Consider the following 6,412-nt stretch of genomic DNA (forward strand, 5'->3'; position numbering starts at 1 on the left):
CACACACACACACGTTATATAACTATTGACTCATTTCCCTAAACATCATAGAAAGAAAGCTATTCTCAAACCTAAGAAAGATGTGTTTATCAGTCTCATTGATAGGATGTATGCAAATGGGTGACTTTGGTCAGGAGAAGCAGTCCTCCCCAGCTGGGCAGAGAAGTCAGGAGGGAAACTCGGACCTTCTGCTCTTATTTCTGGGTACATAGTCCTGAAATAAGCAGTTCCTGTCCCCATACCTACAGTAACTCAGAGTTTGATCTGGGTGAACCTAATAATAATATCAAGACAGGGACATCAATGCTGTGCTTATAGGGTATAAGTAAAATAAGTATAACAAGAAATATAGGCTTAATTTTGTGTAAGTGCCAATCCTTAACTAAAGCATGATAGTATTTCTTTTTAGCTCAGGGTGTAACAACTGTTAGTCCATTTTGTGCTGCTACAGAACAGTTGTATGTAACTAGGGAGTTTGTAATGGAAAGGAATTTACACAGAACAATTATAGAGACTGGAGAACCAATATATTATCATCTGGAAAGGCCTTTCTTGCCACATCATAACATGGCAAAAGGCATCACACGGCAAAAGGATGAGGGAAAGAGGGAGTCCACTACTGGAATGGGGCATTCATGAGGGCAGAGTCCTCCTGGCCCAAACACACCTTAAAGGTCCCACCTTCCAATATCATCACAATGGCTATTAAACTTCAGCATGAAATTCAGAGGGTGGGCAAACATTCATTTACAGATTACAACAATTAAAATGAAGTAATTTCCTTTCTGGAACACTGTTTTATAATATCTTTTAAAATGAAGTGTATGTACTGAGAAATCTTACAGTGTAAATATAAATGCTCTGCCTGTAAAGCAATCTATAGATATAAAAATATTCATTAAGCATTTATCAAAGTTGTGACTACTAGTAGTAACATAAACTTTTAGGGAAATTCTAAAAGCTGATGAAAAGAATAGTTAGTAAATCCTAAGTAGAAAGAACAGTGCTGGAGGAATTACAATACCAAACTTCAAGCTGTATTACAAAGCTATAGTAATAAAAACAGCTTGGTATTGGCACAAGAACAGGCCTGAGGACCAATGGAACAGAACTGAAGACCCAGAAATGAACCCGCAGGACCATGCCTACTTAATCTTTGATAAAGGAGCTAAAAATATAGGATGGAAGAAAGATAGGCCTCTTTAACAAATGGTGCTGGCAAAATTGGTTTAACACCTGCAACAAATTAAAACTAGATCCTTATATATCACCCTGCACCAAAATCAATTCCAAATGGATCAAAGACCTCAAAATTAAAACAGATACCCTGAAAACACTACAAGAAGGAGTAGGAGAAACACTTGGGCTCCTTGGCACAGGATGAAACTTTCTTAACAAAGGCTCAAAATTGCAAGAAATCAAAGAAAGGGTGAACAGATGGGACTGCATCAAACTGCAGAGCTTCTGTGGGGCAAAAGACATAGCTTGCAAGATAAACAGAAAGCCCACAGATTGGGAGAAGATCTTTACCAGCCATACAATGGACAAAGGCCTCATATCTAAAATATATGCAGAACTAAAAAAGTTAAATTCCTCCAAAACAAATCCTCAAAGAACTAACAGCCCCCTCAACAAATGGGCTAAAGACCTAAAAAGAGACTTCTCTGAAAAGGAAATGAGAATGGTCAAGAGACACATGAACAAGTGCTCTACATCAGTGGTCATAAAAGAAATGCAAATCAAGACAACACTGAGATTCCACCTCACCCCAGTAAGAATGTCCATTATCAGGAAAACAAACAATAGCAAATACTGGAGGGGATGTGTCCAAAAGGGAACCCTACTACATTGTTGGTGGGAATGTAAACTTGTTTAGCCTCTCTGGAAAGCAGTATGGAGATTCCTCAGAAGGCTCCCTTATGACCCAGAAGCCCCACACTTGGGCATCTACCCAAAAGATTACAAGCAAGACCACACTAAAGCCACCAGCACAACAATGTTCATCGCAGCACAATTTGTCATTGCTAAAATATGGAACCAACCTAGATGCCCCTCAGTAGACGAATGGATCAGGAAATTGTGGTACATATACACAATGGAATTTTATGTCTCTATCAGAAAGAATGACATTGCCCCATTCGTAAGGAAATGGAAGGACTTGGAAAAAATTATACTAAGTGAAGTGAGCCAGACCCAAAGAAACATGGATTCTATGGTTTCCCTCATAGGGAATAATTAGTACAGGTTTAGGCTAGTCACAGCAGAGGATCACAAGAGCCCAATCGCTATGCCTTTATGAACATGTAAGGTGATGCTAAGTGAAATGAACTCCATGTTGTGGAAACAAGTGTTATATCACTGTTGTAATTATTTTCAACATGCCATGTGAAACCATAGGTTTTTGTTGTTGTTGTTGTTGATGATGATCCTCTTGTATCCCCTTCCTGTGGTTGTCCCCATGCTATCACTGTATCTCATTTGAGTACCCTGGATACTGTATATACTGGTATTAGAACTAGGGAAGGGAAAGGGAATATCAAAATCAAGAGACAAAGGATAAAAAGAAAACTACTCCAAAATCAATACCTGCAAAACCATTTGGTGTAAACCAACTGAACAACTCATAGGGGGAGAGGGAAAGAGGGAAAGGGGAGGGGGGGAAATGAGGTAACAAATTGTACAATAAAAGTACCCACTGCCTTACGTATGAAACTGTAGCTCCTCTGTACATCACTTTGACAATAAATAAGTAATTATTCAGAAAAAAGAATAGATATCCACCCAGTGATCTGAATATTCTTATCAAGTAGTCCATTCCCATCATGCATTAGTAATTGCATCATGTCTTGTTAAAAAGCCATTTCCAGGAAAATAGTTATACTACAATCTCAGTTTGGTAGCAGAAATCACCATGTATAAATGAGTCTACAAACAGTAAGAAGTAGAAGTATGGAGATATGCTAAGCTACTAAATTTGATGCCATCTCTTTGGGTAGGTTTTGGGAGGTGGAAAACAGAAGAGGAAAATAACCATACAAGCTGAATTATTCCCAGCCCAGATACATATGTAGAAATGTTAATCCCTAGTACCTCATGATGTAACTGTATTTCAAGACAAGGATTTTAAGAGGCAATTATAATGAAATGAAGTCATACGGGTGGGCCTAGTCCATGAGACTCATATAAGGAAGAAGATGTCCATCAATAATTGAAGACAGAAGTCAACCCTGCCAACACCTTGATTTACAGACACTGGGCTCCAAAACTATGAGGAAATAAATGTATGTTAATTACGCTACCCTTTCTGTGGTAATTTGTAATACAAGTTTTACAAGGAATACACTGTCTTGTAGTTTTTATGTTCACCCCAGCCCTCTTTCCAACTCTGATGCTAACTTTAACCCTCTGGCCAGGGAATCAGGTTGCCAATCTGAGTGTTGGGATTGGCCCAGACAGGCCATGCTTTCTCGGATTTTTCTTTCCATCTTGAACAAGCAAAGGCCAATGGCCAAAATGGTGTATGGAAGCCACCGAGGGCTAAGAGGGGGTCACAAGAACCAGTTCTTGGGGGTGCATTTCTTATTACCATTCCTCTTTCCTGGATTTTACACTCATTAGTTTCTCAGCTTTAGTCATTGCTTTCCTGTTGTTGTTGGTCTCTGCTTTTCCTAGATGGCCCAGACTTTAAATTTTTCCCTCCCAAGATGCTCTTGTTTGTGAGATGACATAACAGAGCTGTCACAAAGGTCTGTACGATGCAGTGAGGACGTCTCATGCTGTGATACAACTAGGACTGTAACACACGCCATATCACCTGTGTTCTAAAAGGTTTTCCTACCACAACTCATTCATCTTCTTTTCTTTCTTTCTTTCTTAATTTTTTTTCCTTTTTGTCTGCCCTGGGATGTAGGAACTCTAAGACTGAGCTGTGAGACAAGTAAAGCGCTAAGAGGTTGGAAGGCCACCTTGTCAGTACTCAGAAAGCTGTAAAATGGACCTGGGAAAGTCAAACCGACAAGAGAAAATAAATAAGTTATTGATGTTTAAGTTAGATCTGTTTGAACCCTATAAAACATGAGACCTTGGGAATAAGAAGAATGTTTATGTTAAAGTGAAATGTTTACTGCTTCCCTCTGTTCCCTAACAATAAGGGAGTCAATTATGTATACAAACCATACCTCTTGTTATTGGCTATAACCACTAGACTGATACCCTGTTTTCTGCGCATACCTGGAGTCACCTCCCCTGTACTGAACTAAATAAACAAGCTTGCTTATGGAGCTTGGGGTCCAGAAGCCAGTGAGCATCGAATCCCCCCGTTCCCTCTCTTTTTCTCTGTGTATTTTCTTATTTTGGGGGGTTCCAGTATCCCACTGTAGGGCCTGGGCACTACCCCTGAACTTTTGTGCTCAAGGCTGGTGCTCTACCACTTGGAGCAGCAGACCCATTTCCAGCTTTCTGATAGTTAATTGGAGACTTTACTACCCAGGCTGGCTTTGAACCACAATCCTCAGATCTCAGCCTCCCGAGTAGCTAGGATTACAGGTGTGAGCCATCAATGCCCAGCTAGAAACAGCTTTTTTTAAAAATTAAATTTTATTGACAAGGTGTTGTGCAAAGGGGGTACAGCTACAAAATAAGGTAGTGAGTACATTTCTTGTGATATCTTACACCCTCATTTTTCTTTCCCTTCCCTAGATCAGATAGGCATATATACAATATCCAGTGTACCAGTGTATCCAGTGTAGAAACAGCTTTTTAAGTTACATTCTTAGGGTTTTTCTCACAGATCATGGTTTTCTGTGTTACTTTGTAATTTTGTCTTTACCTGGAGTATTAGCAGATGTACCTGTCTGGGTTCTTACACCTCAGCATATTCTCTCTGATTCTTTTTTAAAGCCCCAGAGTACTCTGAAAAGAGGAATTTCTTTTCCAAAAATTAGTATCTGCTTCCTTATCATTTCCAATTCTGGCATTTCTTATTTTCTGTCATAAAATGTTATCAATTCCTAGGAAATAAAATATTGCCCATTGTCTACTCCTATGCCACCCAGCTTTTATTCACGAAGTATAGATATTTGATGTGGGCATATTCACCCAAACCTAAGCTCATACCCTGTTACATAGTTTTATTTGAAGCAATAATAGCAGCGTCTTCTTAATTTGATAAACTTAAATTAAAATCCCAGGCCTAAAATCTGAATGCTTTCTATAAAGAAATTAGTATCACCCTGATGTGCTTGTAATGATATTAAAACACATTTCAGAAAGTAAAGAGCCAGCCTTAAATAAATAAAGGTAAGGGGCAGTGCCCAAGCCCTGAGTTCAAGCCCCAGAACCAGCATAGACAGACAAGCGACAATTGGATTATAACTCAAAATATGAAATAAGTATCTACAAGCTGATTGAATACATAAATGAGTGGCAAGAATAGACTTCTTCCCCCACAGAAGTACTCCAATGATTCATGTATATATTTGGTCCTCATGGAATTGAATTTTGAACTCCCACTAATCAAATCCTTTTCTAAGAATACCACGTGGCTGGGGCAAAGTAACTTCAGCAGTGGAAACCTGAAGAAACTCTGCCTTGGTACTGTTAACACTTCACCTAACATCAAGAGTGACAAGTCTTATTTTTAGTACGTGCCCTTGATATGGTGCAATAAACATAGCTCTTACATTTATAATCTTCTCAAGACCCATAATACACAACTAAACTTCAGAAAAACATTTAAAGCATTCTAAGTATTGGACAGTCTACAAATTACTTAATACATACTCAAAACTGTCCATCATTAAAACCTAGGAAGTCTGAGAAACTGTCACAGACAATGAGAGCTTAAGAACACATGATGGCTCAATGTCATTCAGCAAACCTTGCATGACAAGATAAAAGACATTAGATAATAACTAAATAAATCCCAAATAATGAATAGATTTTAATTAATAATAGTGTACCAGCTTATGATGAATAATTTTTACAAGTGAACCATACTAGTATCAAATGTTAATAGCAGAAACTGGGTGTGGAATATATACTGGGGGTGGGAATTTTCTAATATCTTTCTAACTCTTTTTTTTTTTAATCAAACTACTTTAAAGTAAGTTTAGTTTTGGAAACCCACTACATTATCATGTACAATGTAGTTGCTGTGAAATTGAAGTCAAATTATTTTTCCCTTACAGCTCTTTCTCTTTGAGAGCATTTAGAATGTCCTTTGTGTTTAGCATTCCTTAATTTCCTATGCTATTTTCAGGTGTGGATAATTCCATGTCTGTTCTATTGGTCACAGAATAAGCCCTGTGAATCAAATATCTTTATCATTTCCTGATGCCTTCTAGAAATGTTTCTTGTTCTAGCTGCCACCTACTTGAGTTCTTCAATTGAATTCATTCAATTAAATACATTT

This window comes from Perognathus longimembris, chromosome 17, assembly GCF_023159225.1.
Source record: "Perognathus longimembris pacificus isolate PPM17 chromosome 17, ASM2315922v1, whole genome shotgun sequence".
Taxonomy (NCBI): Eukaryota; Metazoa; Chordata; class Mammalia; order Rodentia; family Heteromyidae; genus Perognathus; species Perognathus longimembris.